Source organism: Octopus sinensis, linkage group LG15, assembly GCF_006345805.1.
Source record: "Octopus sinensis linkage group LG15, ASM634580v1, whole genome shotgun sequence".
Lineage (NCBI taxonomy): Eukaryota > Metazoa > Mollusca > Cephalopoda > Octopoda > Octopodidae > Octopus > Octopus sinensis.
The window spans coordinates 12,544,636-12,569,696 of record NC_043011.1 but is presented as its reverse complement, the minus strand read 5'-3'; the positions used below and the strand labels follow the sequence as shown (position 1 = coordinate 12,569,696).

General features: G+C 35.3%; 1 protein-coding gene and 1 long non-coding RNA gene across 7 annotated transcripts in view; one reads left to right on the top strand and one right to left on the bottom strand.

The window, feature by feature from the left end:
• The window catches only part of LOC118766204, a 59,047-nt gene extending 42,385 nt beyond the window's left edge, over positions 1-16,662 (bottom strand). Inside the window, exon 1 of the long non-coding RNA XR_005002111.1 lies at positions 16,545-16,662. This is a non-coding gene — a long non-coding RNA (uncharacterized LOC118766204). The remainder of the gene's footprint in view (positions 1-16,544) is intronic.
• LOC115219746 (cAMP-specific 3',5'-cyclic phosphodiesterase 4C) overlaps positions 1-25,061 on the top strand; it is a 734,075-nt gene that overhangs the window by 427,458 nt on the left and 281,556 nt on the right. The window lies entirely within an intron of this gene.

The following is a 25,061-nucleotide window of genomic DNA, read 5'->3' as shown; positions in this document are numbered from 1 at the left end:
TAAATACTGTTTCAATATTTGAAGAAAGATAAGAATATGTTTGACTCTTCTTGACACAAACTTTATAATCAGTGCACATTCTGTTTCCTTTTTGATTTTCTTACCTAGACAAATAGTATTCTCAAATCTGGAATAAATTTATGATATCATACTCTTTACTCTTTTACTCCTTTACTTGTTTCAGTCATTTGACTGCGGCCATGCTGGAGCACCGCCTTTAATCGGTCTCTTTTGCCGAACCGCTAAGTAACGGGGACATAAACACACCAGCATCGGTTGTCAAGCAATGCTAGGGGAACAAATACACACACGCATATATATATGCTTATATACGACAGGCTTCTTTCAGTTTCCATCTACCAAATCCACTCACAAGGCTTTGGTTGGCCCGAGGCTATAGTAAAAGACACTTGCCCAAGGTGCCACGCAGTGGGACTGAACCCGGAACCATGTGGTTGGTAAGCAAGCTACTTACCACACAGCCACTCCTGTGCCTATAATTTACAGTTTTCCTAAATTTTAAAATTAATTCTTGTATCTTGCATTAGGAGATTGTGAAATGGCTTCACAGAACAAAATCAAGTTCCTTCTATCTTTATATTACTCTTTTACTCTTTTACTTGTTTCAGTCATTTGACTGCGGCCATGCTGGAGCACCGCCTTTAGTCGAGCAAATCAACCCTGGGACTGATTCATTGTAAGCCCAGCACCTACTCTATTGGTCACTTTTGCCAAACCGCTAAGTGACGGGGACATAAACACACCAGCATCAATTGTCAAGCAATGCTAGGGGAACAAACACAAACATACACGAACACACACATATATATATATATATATACATATATACGATGGGCTTCTTTCAGTTTCCGTCTACCAAATCCACTCACAAGGCTTTGGTCAGCCCGAGGCTATGGTATAAGACCCTTGCCCAAGGTGCCACGCAGTGGGACTGAACCCGGAACCATGTGGTTGGTAAGCAAGCTACTTACCACACAGCCACTCCTGCGCCTATAATTTACAGTTTTCCTAAATTTGAAAATTAATTCTTGCATCTTGCATTAGGAGATTGTGAAGTGGCTTCACAGAACAAAATCAAGTTCCTTCTATCTTTATATTGTTGATGTTGTTTTATTGAGGTTAGAAAAAATACCTGAAACACTTAACCAATGCCTTTTAAAAAAACAAATACATGACTTTTAGTAATTAACCATGTTCTATTTTGCTACACCCATGAGTTCATAATTCCAACCATCAAAACTTACTACTTTTACATAGCTTAACATTAGATGATAACTGTTAACAGCCACATTCATAGTTTAACATCGGTTGGTAACTGTCTTTTGGACGAACCAATAATTATGAACTACCTGGCACTCATATATAGCTCTTTAGAAATATCAATATAATTTATAGATGAAGATTTCATGGTGATTTTTAAAAACGTCCATGTGGTGCCACGTTAAAGTGGCCATGTGACTGCATGTAAAAGCACCCATGTAGCACTAAGTAAAAGCACTTGTAAAAGCCTCCAGCACACTCTGTAAAGTGGTTGGTATTAGGATGGGCATCCAACTGTAGAAACCATGCCTAATCAGACTGGAGTCTGGAGCAGCTCCCCAAGTTGTCAGCTCTGGTCAAACCGTCCAATCCATGCCAGCATGTTAAATGATGATGATGATGATGATGATGATGACTTGAATTAATATTTAATTAGCAGTTAATGTTATGTAATTTTTGTCTATTTTATTATCATTTTACATGTCTTTTACATCATAAACCTGTTCAGAATTATCAGGAATTCCTCAACAATATTTATGAAAATATTTCAATTTTCCACAGCTATGGCATTTTAGTCTATACATACATACATACATACATACATACATACATACATACATACATACATACATACATACATACATGCATGCATGCATGCATACATACATACATGCATACATACATACATATATACATACGTACATACGTACATACATACATACATACATACATACATGCATACATACATACATACATACATACATACATATACACATACATACATACATACATACATACATACATACATACATACATATATACATACATACATACATACGTACGTACGTATGTACTTGTTGTCATCGTCATTGTTTAATGTCTGTTTCCCATGCTGACATGGGTTGGGTGGTTTGACAGCATTTGAGGAGCTGGTCTAGGAATTGAACTCACGATTGTTTATATAGGTGTAGAAGTGGCTGTGTGGTAAGTAGCTTGCTTACAAACCACATGGTTCTGGGTTCAGTCCCACTGTGTGGCACCTTGGGCAAGTGTCTTCTACTGTAGCCTCGGGCCGACCAAAGCCTTGTGAGTGGATTTGGTAGACAGAAACTGAAAGAAGCCCGTTGTATATATGTATATGTGTGTATATGTTTGTGTGCCTGTGTTTGTCCCCCCAACATCGCTTGACAACTGATTCTGGTGTTTACGTCCCCGTAACTTAGAGGTTCGACAAAAAGACCGATAGAATAAGTACTAGGCTTACAAAGAATAAGTTCTGGGGTCAATTTGTTCGACTAAAGGTGGTGCTCCAGCATGGCCACAGTCAAATGACTGAAACAAGTAAAAGAATATATATCTTTTGCATTTTTTTTCAATGTTGGGTTGTAAACCTTTGTTTGTTTCTTAATTCTATCAACAAAGAAGTTAATGTTAGCAGTCTTTGCATTTGGCTGAAATTTGAATGCTTATTTTGGCTAAATTATTGTTGTAGGGGAACAAGTTTTGTTACATCTAAATTTAGTTATGTTCTTAAATCTTTAGTATCTAAACTGACCATATCTAGCCCAAATATTCTGCCTGCTTTATGTTCAAACTGATCAGAGCCAGCCTCCCACACCTATTACACAATGTCAGTCTAAAAATAAACAATCGTATCGTTGAAATCTCAAAGCTATATGATGCATTATTAATTCAGCACAATGTAAATAAATAAGCATTCTATTTGACAGAGTTATCTGAATGATAAAGGATTAAAGTGTTTTAGATTTTTTGCACACCGATTGAAATTTTGACAAAAGCTAACAAAATAAACTCGTTTTCCGGGTCATACTTCATTGTGTTAAATATATATTTAACCCAGGAGGCGCAGGAGTGGCTGTGTGGTAAGTAGCTTGCTAACCAGCCAGATGGTTCCGGGTTCAGTCCCACTGCATGGCATCTTGGGCAAGTGTCTTCTACTATAGCCTCGGGCCGACCAAAGCTTTGTGAGTGGATTTGGTAGACGGAAACTGAAAGAAGCCTGTCGTATATATGTATATATATATATGTGTGTGTGTGTGTTTGTGTGCCTGTGTTTTTCCCCCCTAGCATTGCTTGACAACCGATGCTGGTGTGTTTACGTCCCCGTCACTTAGCGGTTCGGCAAAAAGAGTCCGATAGAATAAGTACTGGGCTTACAAAGAATAAGTCCCGGGTCGATTTGCTTGACTAAAGGCGGTGCTCCAGCATGGCCGCAGTCAAATGACTGAAACAAGTAAAAGAGTAAAAGAGTAAAAGAGTAACCCAACTACAGACTCATTTGCAGTTTCAGATTCAATTTGCTTTAGTTTGACAAACTGTAAGCAATCAAAGATAATAAAACATTTCTTTGATCAGATTATTAATCCAATTACTGTAATATATATTTTTCATCAATCTGGGTGTCCAAAACCACCCTCCTCTCCATGCAAACTTGACACGCTGCCAGTTTAGTCAGCAATGATCTGAGCATGCAACAAGTCACACAGGGCTACATGTTACCAGTGTTGCTCTCAAGTGACCTGCACCGCTTTTACTTCTAATTCTTCCATGCTTGCATGAGCCATATGGAATCGGTTGGGACAGATTTTCTAGGGCTAGATTTTCTTTCTTCTCACCGACTCTCACTTGCTTCCAAATTTCCACAGACGTCTGGAGACTTACCACCATTGCATGATGTGAAGACAAACACACACAAATACACACGCATTCATGTATGCATATATAAAATATACAAAAACCCTCTCAAGGTTTTAGTTAGCCCAGGGCTATAGAAGAAGACACTTGTCCAATGTATTAGTATTTCATAGTGGCACAGTCAGCAAATATCTTCTTATGTTATGTGTGTGTGTGTGTGTGTATGTATGTGTGCACAGACATACACACATATACATTCATTCATCCATTTCCAAGCACATACATACTCTCTCTCTCTCTCTCTCTCTCTCTCTCTCTCTTTCACTCTCTCTCTCTCTCTTTCACTCTCTCTCTCTCTCTTAGACACACACACACGCACACACATTACTGATTCAATATAAATGCATTTAATTTTCAGGTTAGGTCTGATACTGGCATTTTTACAAATTTAATTTTTTTATGGAGTGTGAAAAAGCTGAACTCTCATCAGACTGGCCAAGGTTTGTGATTCCATTTCAAAAAAATCAACTGGCACATTTGAAAATTCTTCCCACTTCCACCAGAAACTAGGGAGTATGGACACAGAAACATTTTTTAAATTTTTCTATGCACAATGTTCTATGCTAAGGAGAGAGAATTTCATTTGTGTGGGGGTTATATCCCTTGGCTTAACTTAAACATGCATACATTTGTCAATTTGACAATTGCCTCAGAGTTACAAGCTTGTTTCTGGGGGCATACCCTGGGAACCCTGCTATCTTTGCTTGTCTTGGGTTAGTGTGAAATCACTTGTTTATTTTACATATACACATGTGTGTATATATATATATATATATATATATATATACTACCACAATGACCTGGTTGCGTGTGTGCGCACATACACGCGAGTACTGTCCAAATCTCCGACCAATCACATACAGCTAGCTGGCATTCAATTGGCGTATCAGGTTTCGGGCATTTTGATTGGGTTTTGGATAGAAAATTCACAAAAAAGTCACTTGTATTGATTTTTTAATGGCTTTGCGGGGTGACTGGGAAATGTAAAGATGTGCACGACCACCCTTGGACAGTTTTGAATGACCATAGAAAGTGCGAGCCCTCTAACTGAAAAATTGTGGATTTGTATAAAGGACATGCACGCTGACATTTTGCCATTTATATATATAGAGATATATAAGTACACACATCATGTATGTGGGAGTTATTTTCCTTACCCTGTAATAAATGCATACACATGCGCATATGTGTGTGCATGTGTGTGTGTGTGTGTGTATATGTGTGTGTGTGTGTGTGTGTGTGTGTGTGTGTGTGTGTGTGTGCATGTGTGTGTGTGTGTGTGTGTGTGTGTGTGTGTATGTGTGTGTGTGTGTGTAAGTGTCAACAGAGTGGATATATTATCTAAAGTGTACAGTATCATATATCCATTATGGCCGATCTTACCATTTGGTTTTGCTCTCAGGATCCAACTGGGACAGTTGAAAATTCTTCCCACTTACGCCAAAATTTAGGGAGTGTGGACACAGAAAATTAAAAAAAATTTTTCTACTTTAAAAAATTTTGAATTTTTCTATGCACAATGTACTATGCTAAGGAAAGAGAATTCCAGTCATGTGTGGGTTATAACAGTCTGATTATGTAATCCTGCACTCATCAGAGGTAGCCGTTATGAAATGAAATATGGTGACTGCTCTCTATAGTTGGAGGTGCATAGACACATCTGGTTTCTGGTTATAGTGAAACAGAAGATTGGTACCAAAACATTGTCTCTGGGCATGGTTTTGATGCAAATTGGCAAGAGTTTTCTGGAAAAGAGTTTGTGGAAAATGTGTGTGTTTTTAAGGTTGATATTCTAATGAAAATGAAATGTATGTTGTGCATCAACAACAATACAAATGGAATCTGCTCTATGTAGCTGGGAAAATTCTGGAACAGATTAGAAATCTAAAAGGATTAAAGCTGGACTAGAAAAACTCTTGTTATTGCAAAGCAAATTACCAGATTTGATAATAATAATAATAATAATAATGAAATTATTGTATACAGTGCTCAGGTGCACCACAACCTGTCAAAAAGCGCATATAAAGTATATGCAGTAATGTACAAATGTCTGGAGAGCGAACAGTGTATGAGTCAGATACATGCTTGAGTGTGTATGGAGGGGAGAAAATCAGGTGTAGTGTTGGCGAATCTCAGAAAGCATGGAAGTTTTGAAGGATGCAGTGCTTCGACAACTAACAACTGATGCCAGCAGTCTGTTCCATGCTTCAGCAATTCTTAGTGTGAAAAAATGTTTCTGAAAGTCATGGGAGCTTTGCTGTTTTCTGACTCTGTAAACATGTCCACAGGTGTTAGACAGGTGGAGTTTGAAAAGGTGGTCAGAGTTATTGTTTGTAAGATGGTTAATAATTTTATGGGTGTCTGCCAAGTCAGCTGCCAGACGTCGGAGTTTCAATGTGTCCATAACCAGGGAAGTATTTATTAATATTACACCCAGAGGGAAATTAGTCTATAAATTTAAATTATTATATGACACAAAACTTAAACACTAGAGTAATAGAAAGAAATAGGCTGATCCATCAAGTAAATACTATGTAAGCCAAATTCAGTTAAGAAAACACTTTGCACTGGCAACAACTGCTGATTGTGCACAACATAACCAGTGATAAACTGAAACACTAGAAATGTAGACACCACATGAGATTCATAGGAAGGCAATGAAGGGACACCACCACAGTCTAAATGGGAGAAATTATCCATAGTTTGAGTACAAGGATTGCAGGATGATTAAGGAACAAACATTCATCTTATATCAACATTCCATACAGAAATGGTACAATGGATCAATAAAAAAATGTTGAAATAAAGATCCTTTCTAGACATCTAAATTAAACAGCATCAAAACTAATTATAGAGTTTACGCAATCTCAGGAAACAAACCCCGTACACATATTTAATAGAAAAATGAAATGAGCCCTAACCAGAATCCACCACTACAGAAGAATCTGAGACCCTCTTCGGTCATGACACAGACCATGGGATTGCACCTAGAAAGTTACCCTCCTAGGCACAAGTCCGGGCAAGGTTGTTTATGGAAGACCAGCAGTCGCCCATGCATACCAGCCTCCCCTCTCCATGCCACCAGTGTTATCCAAGGGAAAGCAAAGGGGCCGATACAGCTTGGCACCTGTGACGTCGCAACTCATTTCTACAGCTGAGTGAACTGGAGCAATGTGAAATAAAGTGTTTTGCTCAAGAACTCAACATGCAGCCCGGTCTGAGATTCGAGCTCACAACCTCACGATCGTAAGCTCGACGCTCTAACCACTGAGCCATGCGCCTTCACACTACAGAAGAATAAAGATATAATAAAGCTAAAACCAACTGAAGTCAGCCACCACAGATAGAAAGACACATGCACACACACACACACACATAGAAAGCTGCATACCCACATATGGAGAGGCATACACATGCATGCATACACATGTTCTAATAATGGCAACAACAAAAGGAAGCAAAAGGAACAAATAAACATCAAAACTATACCATGTCATAATCCAAAACACTTGCTATACAGATGTAACATAATTCAGAGAAATCAGTTGGAAATCTGAACCTGAAAACATCTCTTTAGAAGTCTACAGGATTAGTATGTAAGACATAGTTTTTTGGAAAACGACAGCTGTTAATTATGTTCATTGGTTTTAATAATATGACTTACCAATATACAGCATTTGTTTCAGATCAAAATTCTCACAAAACAAATCCACACACACACACACACATGTTTGTGTGTTATAAATGCATACATATATAGGCCCTGGCATGGCTGTGTGGTAAGTAGCTTGCTTCCCAACCACATGGTTCCGGGTTCAGTCCCACTGCGTGGCACCTTGGGTAAGTGTCTTCTACTATAGCCTCGGGCCAACCAAAGCCTTGTGAGTGGATTTGGTAGACGGAAACTGAAAGAAGCCCATCGTATATATGTATATATGTATATATATATATGTGTGTGTGTGTGTGTGTTTGTGTCTGTGTTTGCCCCCTAGCATTGCTTGACAAACGATGCTGGTGTGTTTATGTCCCCATTACTTAGCGGTTCGGCAAAAAGAGACTGATAGAATAAGTACTGGGCTTACAAAAGAATAAGTCCTGGGGTCAAGTTGCTTGATTAAAGGCGGTGCTCCAGCATGACCGCAGTCAAATGACTGAAACAAGTAAAAGAGATAAAAGAGATATAGGCACTGGCATGGCTGTGTGGTAAGAAGCTTGCTTCCCAACCACATGGTTCCGGGTTCAAGTCCCACTGCATGGCATCTTAGGCAACTGTCTTCTACTATAACCTCAGGCCAACCAAAGCTTTGCAAATCGATTTGGCAGACAGAAACTAAAAGAAGCCAGTTGTATGTATGCATGTATGTATGCATATATGTATGTATGCATGTCTGTATGTATGTATGTATGTAGGTAGGTAGGTAGGTAGGTAGGTAGGTAGGTAGGTAGGTAGGTTGGTAGGTAGGTAGGTAGGTAGGTAGGTAGGTAGGTAGGTAGGTTGGTTGGTTGGTTGGTTGGTTGGTTGGGTGGTTGGTTGTTTTTACCTAAAACCCCCAAGACAGTAAGAAGATATACAAAGAACATGCTGTCTTCACTTCTTTGTCTATCTCCTTACCTTCTTGGAGGTTTTAGGTATAATTATACTCCTGTGTCCATCTGTTTTAATTTAATTTAATTCTATGACTTTATGCAGCTGTGGATTGCTCTGCATTTAAATTGATGTAATGATTTCATTGTTCAATTAAATGGCGTTGCATGAAACGATCGTACTGCATTACCTCTGGATATCCTTGTTGCTTATTTTGATTTTAATCTCCTTCTTTTGAAATTGTATAGTTAATACCATACTAAATTCTGGTGCCTCAGCTTAAGTACCATATTCATCTGAATCTCTCTCTCTCTCATATATATATATATATATATATATATATATATATATATATATATATTGGCCACACAGGGTTGAACACAGAGGGAACAAAATACAAAGTAGTGCTTTTCTTTTTGGGAAGAAGAAAAAAGTGGGGGTAGAATTTCGATCAAAAGGGAGGGAAAAAAAAGGGCTAATCAATAGCGATTGTGTATCACAGAAATGTCATAATGTAAAAAGGGGGAACAGATCAGATTTATCCATTGAAGGAAAAGCATATGGAAAAGACCACGGTAACCTTGGGCAATAATGTCAACCAAAAAAACACATTACAGTTAGTGACTCTTTTTTCCCTCTCTTTTTTTGGTTCATAGGATTATACTAGACAGAGACAGACAGACAGACAGACTGATAGATAGATATGTATATGTGTGAGTGTGTTTTTACCCCCGTACAAGTATTAGACTATAAGTCCTGGGATCAATTTCTTCAACAAAAACCCTTCAAAGCATAGCTGCAGTCAGATGACTAAAACAAGTAAAAGAATACACACACACACGTGCATATGTGTCAAATATGCATACATATACATCATTTTTTGATATGCTTGTTTTTCATGAACTCAAAATTCCAAACCCTGTGATATTTAATGGATACCAATGCTAATGAGGACTAGAACTACTACAATAAGTGAGGCAAATACTTTAGACACTGTGAGGTGTAAGTGTTTTATTAGGATCTTTTCGGTTTGAACAGGAGTTTTTTCTAGTGGTGTCATATGAAATTGTCACCCATAATTATGACCCTAGTATCGATCTATTGCATTTCAATGTTTTAGGGTTAGGGTTAGGCGTGGGGGAAGGGTATCTTTTTTTCTTCAGAAATGTAAATAAACCCAATCTGTTTCTTAAACGAGGGACATATTCATACGGCACAGAATGTTTTTTACCTCAATAGACGTCAGTGATTGGTTGAAATTGCAGAAACTGAAGAAAATAACCAACAAATATCTTACAAACTATAGAATTTTCTCAATAAAGCCAAGAGAAAAAGATGTTTTATAAACACATTCTACCAGTATACGAAGTTTAAAATTTTTTAGTTACCTAGAAATTATGCTAAAAACTGCCGTTCAAACCGAAAAGATCTGTTTTATTCCTTCTCAAACATTTGGTTTTATATTTGGCTTTATATGTAGCTCAAGCAGAAACCACCAGAGATAACTATAACAGCTGCTTTTGATTGTTTGTCTGCTACTTTTGTTGTTGTTTAGTTCTGTGTCTGCCCCAAATCTGTCTCAATTGCTCAGAGCATAAGCACATAATGTCCAACATAACATCCAATCTTGACAACCTTATTTTTCTCTGCAGACCTAATGTACCCCACACTACATTATTAAACAAAGCATTTTTTTTTTTGCCATTTTAGGCAAGAAATTTAGAGATTTGGATGCTATTTCTAGCAGGTTGAACGACCTCGTACAGACTCCCTCATTGGCTTGCCTATATTTTACTCTGTTAACATGTGGTTTTTAAAAGATATCTATAACTGGTTGCCTGATCAACCATTAACAGTGTGACATGTTGTATCCATTATCCTACCAGTTTCCCCAGTTTCTCTCCAATTATTGATGATCCATTAGTTTTAGATATATTGTCTTTTAGGGAGCACCTCTTACTCTCACCTTATACTATCTGGCAGGGTATTCGTTATTGATGAGTTCATTATAACTCAATTTTCTATCTTTACATTTGACCATGCCATCATATATTTGTATGCACCATTTGATTTCTCTCAGTTTTTAATAAGATACTTTTTCAACCCTTCAGCATTTAAACTGGCCATATCCAGCCCAAATATCCTACCTTTTGGCCAGATCTGGCTTCTCACTCCTACTCTACTACATCATTCTTAGAGTATACAATCACATTACCAAAATCTCAAAGCTACAAGATAATTCATAATTAATCTAAAACACTGTGAATGAATATGCATTACGTATGACAGAGTAATATGAAAGCTAAAAGGTTAAACAGATTACTGTGTGTGGCCTTGCATTAAAATGTGAAAGATTCTCTGTCAATGTTGTTAATTATTATGAACACCTAATTACAAAGCCACTCCTCAAAATTTATCCCATTTTATTAACCTGCTTTATTCAGTTGAAATATGAAACTACCTATTTTTAAAGACATCTACTTTAGTTCTTCCATAGTGAATCCAAATCTATAACATAGTAAGTTTAGTGTAGTTCTTACAGGATTTCAGTTTGAACATTCATCATCACCATCGTTTAACGTCTGTTTTCCATGCTAGCATGGGTTGGACAGTTCAACCGGGATCTGGGAAGCCAGAAGGCTGTACCAGGCCCCAATCTGATCTGGCAGTGTTTCTACAGCTGGATGCCCTTATGAGGTAACATTGTTACCTCATAAGTTTGATTAATTTTAGAACAAAAATGACAAGTTAATATCCAAACCACAACTACCCTTCAAGCACCCTGTGTGTTTCATCAATTGCATGCTCCCTAACTAAGAAGCATTTTCTTTGGTATTGTTTTTCTATATTCTTTGAATCATCACCGTGCTCACAATACAATCCTTGTACTTTAAAAAGTGAATGCTAAACACAGCCCCAGTGGAAGATGTGTAGAGGTACATGAGATCAAGTTATCTGATTGCAGTACTGTTTAGTACTTCTCAATTTCGTAGCATCCCTACTCAATAAGGGCTTGATGCTACAACCTCATAAATCATAAACTGGAAGAATCTGACCACAGACCTTCGACATCTTCCAAACACCATGATGTTGACTGGATGTTTGATTTTTATTACTTTCGGTACATGTTCTGGAGCTCAACCTACTCCTCTGACTTTCAGATATTGTTGAACTGTCCAACATAGAAGATGTATGTTAAATGATGTGGATGATTGTACACACCCATACACACGCACACAGTTATATATTGCGCAAGTATGAACACACACTCATACAAATACACACACACTCACACACACACGCTTACACCTACACACTTTCCTCCCCGCCTCCAAACACATTGTCTTGTCCTGATTATCAAAAACAGATGGAATGAATTACGACTATTGTAGAATTGAAAGAGTTATTTCCCTTACACTTCTTGTAGCCGTCTTCACGTTTCCTTCACACAGCAGCACAAATTTCTTAAAAACGGATACAGACAACTACTCAAAACACAGTAGGAGCAATGTAGGCTTTGGCGTTACAGTGTATTGTTATGTAAATCGAAGTTATCAGCTTACACTGTGTGTATTGACTGTGTGACAAGAAGTTCTGGGTTCGGTCCCACTTGATGGCACCTTGGCCGATTATTTTTCTACTCTAGCCCCAGCCTGACGAAAGCTTTGTGAGTGGATTTGGTGGGCGGAAACTGAAAGAAGTTCATCATATATGTGTGTGTGTGTGTCCCTATGTTTGTGTTTGTCTCTCACTACCATTTGTTGACAACCGATGCTGGTTTGTTTACTTCTCCATAATTCATTGCAATGGTTCTCCTAGATTTTTTGGGTTAAAATTTATGAGCTATAAATTGCTTATACTTCTACAATACAGAAAACATTAAATTTTTTTTTGATCTTTTCGGTTTGAACGGCAGTTTTTAACAATTTCTAGGTAACTAAAAAATGTTAAACTTCGTATATTGGTAGAATGTGTTTATAAAACATCTTTTTCTCTTGGCTTTATTGAGAAAATTCTACAGTTTGTACGGTATTTGTTGTTTTTTTTTCTTCAATTTCTGTAATTTCAACCAATCAATGACCGTCTATTGAGGTGAAAACATTCTGTGCCATATGAATATGTCCCTCGTTTAAGAAACAGATTGGGTTTATTTACATTTCTGAAGAAAAGAAGATACCCTTCCCCCCCACCCCTAACCTTAACTCTAACCATAACCCTAAAACTAATTGAAATGCAATAGATCGATACTAGGGTCATAATTATGGGTGACAATTTCATATGACACAGCTAGAAAAAACTGCCGTTCATACCGAAAAGATCCATGAACGGAAATGAATTTAATAAAGGAGATAAAAACCTCATAGTAATTGTAAGTTTTAAAACTGTGGTGGGGAAGGGGAATAACTTTAGGAATCTAAGAATCAGTTTCACAGAAAACGGAATTTTCATGCGTTTATGTATTTGTTTTGTCGGATTCCTAATGTAAAATCGTGTGTTGAAACATATTGTTGACATGTCAGGCTGGTATTTTTATAGTAATTTATTTATTTATTTTTTGCAAAGTAGGCGTAGGAGTGACTGTGTGGTAAGTAGCTTGCTTACGAACCACATGGTTCCGGGTTCAGTCCCACTGCGTGCCACCTACTGTAGCCTCGGGCCGACCAAAGCCTTGTGAGTGGATTTGGTAGACGGAAACTGAAAGAAGCCAGTCGTATATATGTATATGTAAATATATTTATATATATATATATGGAAAGCGGACGTTAAACGATGATGATGATGATGATGATATATATATATATATATATATATATATATATGTGTACCCCCTACTGTCACGTTCTTGTTAGATTGACAGTATACAACCATTCTATCGCCCCACCACCGTACATGTCTCTACAAGATATTTAGAAATTCAATATTTCTTATTTTGATAATCAGTGAATAGACTTCACTGAGTATAGATATATACAATTACGAAGTCGAGACAAATATCACCGGTTAACCGGTGTCTGCTACTCTAGCCCGATGAAGGACAATGATCCTGAAACATGTGTCCCTAGATGCAGTTTCGGCAGCTGGGGGTGTTTGTCTCCCCTTCGTATATGTATATAAGGACACAGGGAAAAATGTGTCAAAGCCATCAGGAGGTGTCCGATGCTTCCTAGGGCTATACAGCGGTGGTGTACCCCCTACTGTCACGTTCTTGTTAGATTGACAGTATACAACCATTCTATATATATATATATATATATATGTATAAAAAAATACAAACTGGGACAAGAACATTTAGAAGACAATACAAAAAACACGGACGGGACATTCGAAGCCATCAATCTTCAGTCAAGAACCGGATCATCCTTGCAATTTCAGCTGAGATATAGATATATACATATATATATATATGTATGTGTGTGTATATATGTTTGTGTGTCTGTGTTTGTTCCCCCAACTGGTGTGTTTACGTCCCCGTAACTTAGCGGTTCGGCAAAAGAGACCGATGGAATAAGTACTAGACTTACAAAGTCGATTTGCTTGACTAAAGGCGGTGCTCCAGCATGGCCACAGTCAAATGACTGAAATAAGTAAAAGAGAGTAACTACATGCACTATATATTTGTTTTTCATTTCAGTTTTATTCTTCTTCTTATTTTAGTAATCTTTTGTCTGAAATTTTTCCTCACACATCCTGTTGCCTCTTCAGTGAGTCTCTGTCCCATGTCTCCTCAGTCAAAGAATACAAAAATAAGAATAGTAACAAAGCTGAAGTGAAGAATAAGAAAGTAGTATATATGCTTAACTGGCAAAAAATAATAATAATAAAAACAACACCACCCTGAAATATAACAATATGAATTTTCATACTTAGGTGTAAAAATCTGATTTTAGTTATGCAACATATATGAACATGTTTCTATCTTTTGAGACCTCATCAGCATAATGTAATCTACTGAAACCTGCTTAATCTACTGAAAATTTTGGGAAGCAAATTTACAAGTCATAAAAGGGTTTTAAAAAATTATGACAAATATAATTCGCATAATTACAAAATATCAACTAAGGGAAATAACCCAAGTGGGTCAATGGTATGAATTTGTATAATTCAGGTAAGAGTACTGAATGATGAATACAAACATTTCTAAATGCATAAAAATTTGTTTGGCTGTATGGTAAGAAGCTTGTTTCCCAACCACATGGCTCTGGGTTCAGTCCCACACGTGGCACCTTGGGCAAGTGTCTTCTACCATAGCCTTGGGCCAACCAAAGCCTTGTAAATAGATTTGGTAGATGGAAACTGAAAGAAGCCTGTCGTGTGTGTGTGTGTACATGCATGTGTGTGATTGTGTCTGCATCTGTCCTCCAACCACTATTGACAACTGGTGTTGGTGTTTACATGCCCATTACTTAGTGGAGGCACATGGCCTAGTGGTTAGAGCAGCGGACTCGTGGTCGAGGGATCGCAGGTTCGAATCTCAGATCGGGCGATGTGTGTGTTTATGAGCGAAACACCTAAGCTCCATGCGGCTCTGGCAGAAGGTAATAGCGAAACTTCTGCTGACTCTTTCACCACAACTTTCTCTCACTCTTTCCTCCTGCGTCCAGGTGGGGAACCTATACACCAAGGAAACCGGGAAACCGGCCCTTATGAGCCACGCATGGCTTGAGAAGGAATAAACAACAACAACATTACTTAGTGGTTCAGCAATAGAAACTGATAGAATAAGTACCAGGCTTCACAAAATCGTGTACTGGGGTTGATTTATTTGACACACAATTCTTCAAGGTGCTTCCCCAGTATGCACACAGTCTAATGACTGAAACAAATAGAAAAATAACAAAAACTTTATATGACTGTTAAAGAAATGGGGAAATAATTTCTGTTATTCAAGAACCGAATGATGTACACAAGTATTTCTAACAAATTTAGAATATATTTAAAAATTATTTAAAATGATAATGAGAATAATAATAATAATAATAATAATAATGATGATGATGATGATGATGATGATGATGAGGATGACGACGACAATGACGACCATCATCATCATCATCATCATCAAAGTTTTTGATTTCCCCACCCATCCTCACCTGCACCAACAAAGAGCCAAATTTTAATTAATTTAGAATTTTGTTGACTATATCATTCACTTAATAGCTTAAATTATATAAATTCATGCCATTGGCTCACTTCAATTACTTCCCTTAGCTCACTTTTTGTAATTTACAAATAAGTTTGTTTCGAACAAGAAATATTTGATAGACGGAGGGTCAGGTTCAAATACTATTATTGTCGTTTCTCTCTTGTTCAAGAATATTTTTTCTGTTTTTAGAAACTTTTATAAGATTTTTTGGGGATAACTGAAACAAAGCATGATGCTCTGCCAAGGAGTACAAGGCAGCACTGGCTTCTGGAAGATTTAAAAATTTATTGCTAGGAGCTCACTCTCTTAATTATACCATTGAATAAATTACTTTACCTCTTGTATTCTCTTTGTTCTCCTCTTTCATCATCATCATCATCATCATCATCATCACCACCATCACCACCACCACCACCACCACCATCATCATCATCACTGCTATTGCTGCCTGTCACCACCACCACCACTACCCTCACTACCATCATCATCATCATCATCATCATCATCATAATCACCCCCACCATCATCATCATCATCACCACCACCACCACCACCGCCCACCATCATCATCACTGCTATTGCTGCCTGCCACCACCACCATCACCACAACCACCACCACCGCCATCATCATTATCATCATCACCCAATTAACTCACACCCCCATTTGCCAAACTGTATTGGTTAACTTACGATATATTTGTTCTGTTAAAGAGTTTATACTCTGCAGAGTTTACATCATTATCTGCGATATGAATGAGTAGTGGGGGGAAAACAATGATGTTAACTTTCAAACTGAAATAATTAAAAACATTTAATTACCTCAACATTAAGACTGTTTGGATCTCAAAAGCCATCCAATAGCACAGCACCTCTCATAGTTTGTATTCCTAGTAAATAAATCCTTTCTCTTTTTCTAAAATCTATTCTGCAATTTAATGTACTTAGGCATGGTTTGTTTTATCTTTGGAATAAGTAGAAGGTAACATGTAATAGAACTGGAATCTGTTCTGAAGCTAATTGGAATAGAAGCAACAATATTTATATAACTTGTCTGAAGTCAGTAACACTGAAATGCTGTTTCAGTCCCTTTGCAGCAACAGTGTCTAAAAAGGAAAAAGATATAAATAGAAAAAAAAAATTTTTTTTGCCTGCACATCTGATTGTTTCTATAAATAAGGATGTGAACCAAAGTAAACCGCTAAGAGAACAATTAGGTGTTGCATTAAATATAATATTGCAAAATAAACTTTGTATTTCATCAGAATTAACAAAATATTATTTAAGATAATAATTAGAATAATAATAATAATAATAATAATAATAATTATGATAATAATGATAGTAATAATAATAATGATAATAATAATAACAATAATAATGATAATGATGATGATAATAGTACTAATAATAATAATAATAATAATAATAATAATAATAACAATAATAATGATAATGATGATGATAATAATAATAATAAAAGTAATAACAATAATAATGATAATGATGATAAAAATAATAATAATAATAATAATGATGATAATAATAATAATAATAATAATAATAATAATAATAATAATATGATAATAATGATGATAATAATAATAATAATATGATAATATGATAATATGATGATAATGATGATGATGATGATGATGATGATGATGATGATGATGGTAGTGATGATGATGATGATGATGATGATGATGATGATGATGATGATGATGATGATGATAACAACAACAACAGCAACATCTATAATTACTAAAAACCTATTAAATTGTAATTAGATTTTTAGTAGTTAATGAATTATTTTGTTTGTAAAAGTTGTGTATAGAAGAAAGTAAGTGAAGTTCTGTTATTGCAATGTTAGTTGTTATGATATGGACAGCTAAACTTTAGCATTTTTCACCTTGAAAACATTTTTACTGAGAATCTTTTTCCCATGTAACTTTACATCTATCAATTTCTTCTGATGTACGTCTGTCTGATCCATGATACCTGATAGCTACTATGCTAACTAAACTGGAAGTTGCTGATGTCTGTACATTCTTCCTTTAGCACAGGGATTTGATGAAAACTTTTTTTCTGTTTCTATAATTTCGTGCCTTTTGTATTCTAAAACAGATTTTAAAATAGAAAAAAAAAAATCTCCTGAGAAACTGGCCTCCAAATATGTTAATAAAATATTTGAATGATACACCTGATTAACTGGCAGGTAAAAAAAAACATCAGTTATATGTTATATGCAGTGGACTGTTTAGTGCTTCTATCCAAGAGAAAAATCTGTTAATTTAATATCAACGAAGAAAATCTGACTACTACCTCTGCTACTGGCTTTTGAAGAATTTTGGCATTTCTTTGAAGCTAATATTTTTAAAATGTATCTACATGATAATCCTTTCTACTTTTCTTTACAAGTATTTATTTTCAACAGAGAGAACAGCAGATATTTTAGTTAAGAAAGTAACACCTCATCTTACTTATTGCTCAAGTATTTCTTCCCACGGTATTGACGTTTGTTAAGCAAATGAGTTGGCCCTTTAATGATATTCATGATGATACTCTCAACTTCAGGTTAGTTTTTATGGTATAATCATTTGTATTCACTAATCTAATAAATACCTAATCTAAGGTCATTGCTGATTGATGGCGATTTAATAATTATAATGACTGAAACGAAGTCATTTTTACACAACAATTACATTTCCTTTCACTTCATTTCACATATTTATATCTTGGAAAGTAAACTGTAAATTACTTATATTTTCTACAGACAATATCATACAGAATAATGATGATGTATGGGGATGTTTGTACAGTTGGTGTGTGTGTGTGTGTGAGTATTTTTATAAGTGTGTATATGTGTGTGTGTGTGTGCATATATATGTATATATATATATCATCATCATCATCATCATTTAACGTCCACTTTCCATGCTAGCATGGGTTGGACGTGTGACTGAGGGTTGGCAAACCAGATGGCTGCACCAGGCTTCAATCTTGATATATATATATATATATATATACACACACACACACACACACACACACACACATGTATATTTATATACATACACACACATAAATGTATGTATTATATGTATTATATATAATGCATATATGTCTCTGTGTGTGTATATATATATATATATATATATATATATATATAATGCATATTCTTTTACATGTTTCAGTCATTTGATTATAGCTGTGCTGGACCACTGCACTAAAGGGTTTTTTTAGTTGAAGAAATTGACCCCAGGACTTATTCTTTGTAAACTTAGGATTTATTCTATTGATCTGTTTTGCCAAACAGCTAAGTTATAGGGATGTAAACACACCAGCATTAGTTGTCAAGTGATGGTGGTTGTACAAAAACAGATAGACACACACACACACTCACACACATATATATATATATATAATAATATAAATAATATATAAATATATGCATATATACATACATATATGTACATACCTACATATATATGTATATATACATGCATATATGGGTACAGGTATCAAAAAATGTTGAACACAATGAGAAACGAAAACATAAAAACGAAAACATAGAAAACGAACTTTTTTTCGAACAGCGAAAAAGCCACACAGGGAAACGAGACATGCAACATAAAGAATATTCCCCTTCTTCAGTTGTCCCTGTTTCATCTACTCTGTATTTCGAAGGCAAGGACATACATACATACATACATACATACATACATACATACATACATACATACATACGATGAGCTTCTTTCAGTTTCCATCTACCAAATCCACTCACAAGGCTTTGGTCAACGTGAGGCTACAGTAGAAAACAGTTGCCCAAGATGTCATGCCGTAGGACTGAACCCAGAACCTTGTGGGTGGGAAGTATATATGTATATATATATATATATGTATATATATATATGTATACATATATATGTATATTATATATGTATATAATATAAATATATATATATATATATATATATATATATATATATATATATATATATATATATATATATATATATATATATATATATATATATTGGGTTGTCCGGAAAGTTCATGCTGATTTATAGTAGCTTACTTTTGACTTATTTTAGAACATGGTTGAGTTCATAAAATAGGATTTGACTACACCTCCATTTAGAGCACAGTTTAAGCTATCTTTTCATGGAAGAAGGTTTATGTTCCTATAACCTGTGTTAATTCTGTAACCCTTTAAAATGAAAGATAAGAAAGTTCATTTTCAGCACTTGATGCTTTTCTTTTTCCGTAATGGGAAAAATGCCTCACAAGCAACCAAAGAAATATGTGCAATTTACGGTGATGTTTCTTTATCCGAAAGAACTGTACGGAAGTGGTTCGCAAGGTTCCGAGCTGGAGAGTGTAGCCTTATTGTTAAAGAGCGATCAGACAGACCATCCACTACAGATGATGACCAAATCAAGTCATTAATTGAGAATAACCCACATTGCACAACCTGAGAATTGGCAGAAAGCCTCAACCTATCAAAATCCGGTGATAGAAATGGATTATCTACCGAAATGTTCAGAGAAAGCGATCCTGGAGTAAGTAACATGAGCCACCCTTAACCACCCCAAAAGCAAGTCTTCATCCTAAAAAAAGTCTTGATTTGTGTCTAGTGGGATTGGAAAGGAATTCTGTACTATGAGCTTCTCCCAAGTAACCAGACAATTAATTCTGAGAAATACTGCATACAACTGGTCGAGTTAAAAGCAGCAATTCAAGAGAAACATCCAGAATTGGCCAACAGGAATGGTGTTGTTTTCCAACATGAAAATGCAAGACCGCACATTTCTTTGGGAATCAGACAAAAATTGCTGCAGCTCACAGCTGGGATGTGTTACCCCACCCTCCATATTCACCAGATATTGCTCCTTCGGATTTCCACTTATATTCAGGTCTCTGTAAATAGTCCTTAATGGTAAAAATTTCAATTCCTTGGATGACGTAAAAAGATACCCTTGATGACTTCTTTGCCATGAAAGCACCTCAATTCTGGGAAGAGGGTATTTTGAAGTTTAAAGGAAAGATGGAGACGCATTGTGCAACAAAAATGGTTCAATATTGTGGTTGATTAAAAATGTATGGCAAGTATTTATTGACCTTTTTCTTGCCTTTAAAAATCGGCACGAACTTTCCGGACAGCCCAATATATATATATATATATATATATATATACACACACACATGCATATATATATGTGCATATACATATACACATATATATATATATATACACACACACACACATAGACATATATATGCATTTATATATACAGTAATGCCTTAACATACAAGTTAATTTGATCTTTGAGACTGCTCATAAAGCTAAAACTCATAAAGCAGAGCAGTAATTTCCCATAGTCGCAATGTCATAAATTGTAATTGGTTCTCAGAAAAATATTTTACCAATAAAATTTATAATATTCGTAAATAAATTGCATTAATACAACAGTAGAGCAAAAAGAATATATTTTATGTAAAGTAAAAGGAATGTCAAGATCATTTAGTATAAAAACATATTATTATTATTATTATTATTATTATTATTATTATTATTATTATTATTATTATTGTTGTTGTTGTTGTTGTTTTTTGAATCACTTTCAATTGTACTAGACTCATGCACACCATCACTTGTAGTCGCAATTGCTGATTCACAAGCACCCATAGACGGACTTGTAGATTTCTTTTTAAAAAACAAGTTTAGAGTTGTTTGCTGAGAAGAAGCTTTTTTTGCTCTCTATAAATTTCTCGGTAACACGCAGAAGCATTTGTTGTGGTTGTAGATACTTCTGCCCTTTGTTCAAAATTTGTATCTTTTGCTTGAAAAATAAAACTCGTAAACCCAGGGTCTCGTAAAGCAGGTCCTTGTAAATTGTATTTCACTTGACCTAAATAAAATTTATTACTAATCTCTTATTATTAATCTCTTCTATTCTTCTATGTTATTCAAGAACTCTTTTTCCCAACAATAAACACATACATTTCATCCCCAAAATTTTTGTACTATTCATTTCTCTTTTCTTGCTGCCATCTCACCATCACTTCTTGATGATCCCACAAGTGCTGGGGACACGAAAAAGCATATAGTATAATTTTGTAAAGTGTTTGGTGTTAGAAATGGCATCCATCTATAGAAACCTATTTCTTTACTACCCACAAACAATGGGCTAAAACACAGAGGGGGGACAAACAGGACAGACAACAGATAAGTTTGATTTATATCGACCCCAGTGCGTAACTGGTACTTAATTTATCGACCCTGAAAGGATGAAAGGCAAAGTCGACCTCGGTGGAATTTGAACTCAGAATGCAGCAGCAGATGAAATACTGCTAAGAATTTCACCCGGCGTGCTAAAAGCAGACACTGGCATTTGACATGGTCCTCTGATCTGTTGTATCTTGTCAAACCATCAAACTCATGTTGGCATGGAATACAGACACTATATAATGATGATGATGATGACAACAACCTATAGACACATATAGAGATTCCAGAGCCTCTATCACTACCATAATTTCAGCACACATTTCACTATAGGTGCTTGGGTCTTCTGCAGCACTGCCTTTTGTGAATCAGTATTGTACTTTACCATTTTCTCTGCATAGTACAGTATCTTAAGGAGAACATTTACCACTTTACCTATAATTTTTCACAGTCTCCCTCTTCCAATGATTGTGTAATAAGTTGAAATGCACAACCTTTTGGAGTAGTCATCCTCCATACACATCACATGCCCATGGTTCCCTCTTCTTTCTTAGGTGGCGAGCTGGCAGAAACGTTAGCATGCTGGGCGAAATGCTTTGTGGTATTTCGTCTGTCCTTGTTTGTCCCCTCTGTGTTTAGCCCCTTGTGGGTAATAAAGAAATAGGTATTTCGTCCGCCGCTGCATTCTGAGTTCAAATTCTGCCGAGGTCGACTTTGCCTTTCATCCTTTCGAAGTCGATAAATTAAGTACCAGTTACACACTGGGGTCGATGTAATCAACTTAATCTGTTTGTCTGTCCTTGTTTGTCCTCTCTGTGTTTAGCCCCTTGTGGGTAGCAAAGAAATAGGTCCCTCTTGCAGGTTTTCTCTCAGCTCATTTCTACTCTGTTCATAAACACTGATATTAAACATCTGATGGAATCACACATGTGCCTATCCATCCCTGTACATATATATGTGTATATATTATATATTACATATATTTTATCATATATATAAAGTAATGCATAGGTATGAATATAAAATAATACGATACAATAAAATATACATATAAAAATACAGTAGTAAATAAATAAATATTTATATATAAAGAATAAGGAATTGATTGCATGGTTTCTTAGAGATAAAAATGGAACAATGGGATATTAAAGTTAGAATAATGTTATAAAATTTGGAAAGAAAAATATCAAAATATTAAATATTTTGTAAAACCTTAAAAGTTAAAGAATTAAAAACTTGAAGATGAATCCAAAGTTTGAATATTAACTCTAAAAGTTAACATGAACATTAAAAATTAGATCTAATAAGTATTGAAAAATTCCAAAATTAAAAAATTAAAAATTGAAAATAAAATCAAAAACTAAAAAGATATTAAAAATTGAAAGACTATTAAAAATAGAATAAAAATAATGATAATTTTTTAAAAAATTAACATTTAAAAATTCTAAATTTGTTAAAAATTTTTAAATAAGAATTATTTTTATATATGCAAAATTAAAAATTAAAACTGTTTTAGTATATCGAAAATTTACACTTAAAGGTAGAAGATGCAGAAAAGGAGTAGATATAAACTACACACGATGTACCCAATGTAAGTGAAGGTTACAGCTGTTGTGGAATCACTGGCAGACTAACAGAAAAAGGAAGCTTTGTATGTGATAGATGCACTGGAACTATACATACGATGGGTACACTAGAAATAGATTCTCTTCAATGCTCAGATAGCCTTTGCTACTTGGCAGATGTAAAAGAGGTGGTTGTTCTGAAAGAATATGAACCAGAATAAGAATGGGTTGGAAAAAGTTTAGGGACTTTTACTACTGATGCTAGTAACAAAAGTCTTGGATCTTTTTGGTTTGAACGGCAGTTTTTTAAACATAATTTCCACGTAACTAAACACTTAAACTTCGTATACTGGTAGAATGTGTTTATAAAACATCTTTTTCTCTTGGCTTTATTCAGAAAATTCTATAGTTTGTAAGATATTTGTTGTTTTTTTTCTTCAATTTCTGCAATTTCAACCAATCAATGACGTCTATTGAGGTAAAAAAAACATTCTATGCCGTAAGAATATGTCCCTCGTTTAAGAAACAGATTGGGTTTATTTACATTTCTGAAGAAAAAAAAGATACCCTTCCCCCGACCTCTAACCCTAACCCTAAAACAGATTGAAATGCAATAGATCAATACTAGGGTCATAATTATGGGTGACAATTTCATATGACACCGCTAGAAAAAAATGCCGTTCAAACCGAAAAGATCCAAAGTCTTTTCTTTTAGAGTGAAGAATCGATTGTATGATGCTTGAGTTAGAACTGTGATGCTGCATAGTAGAGAGACATATGTCTTGAATTCAGAAGACTTGAGAAGACTAGAAAGAAGCGGAAGCTGACATTCTCTGATGGATGTGCAATATAAGTGCATGAGTAACAAAGTATAAATGTGTTGGGAGAAAAATTGGGCATAAGAGGAATCGGATGTAATGTGTAAGAAAGAAGACCGTACTGCTGATCATCACTTATTTAAGGATTTTGAGCTTTTTCATAAGCAATAAAACATTCTTAAATAGAGAAGAGGTAAATGATGCATTGGGACAGTTTATCAAAGCAAGAGATGAATTTGTTTTTAAAGATGGAATATATGACATAGAGAAACGTTGGGTAAATGTCATAAATGAACATGGATCATTCTTTGATAAACTAAATCAGTTCTTTAACACTTCTGAAACACTTTATTGTTACCTTTAAATACGACGTCCAGGTGAAGCAACCTAATAAATCTACTGGGTGCTATTTTGGAGAAAAAGATGTAAATGTTATCATTTGTCCATTAGAAACTTCAATTAACTTATAGGAAATGTCACAAGCTCTTGTATTCAGTTTGCAATGCCAGAGTTTTGGAATATGTATTGAAAAATCTTGCAGGATTGTGAGCTCTGAAAATAGTCGCAAGGTTCCTCCTGACTGGAATCATCAAGTTTGATAATGAGGAATCGAGCAATCATAAATTTCATATTGCATCCTCTTTTTCTTTCATACAATCCATGGATCCATTTGTACTTTCTAATTCTGTCTTGCAGTAGATTAGAACATATTCCACATAAT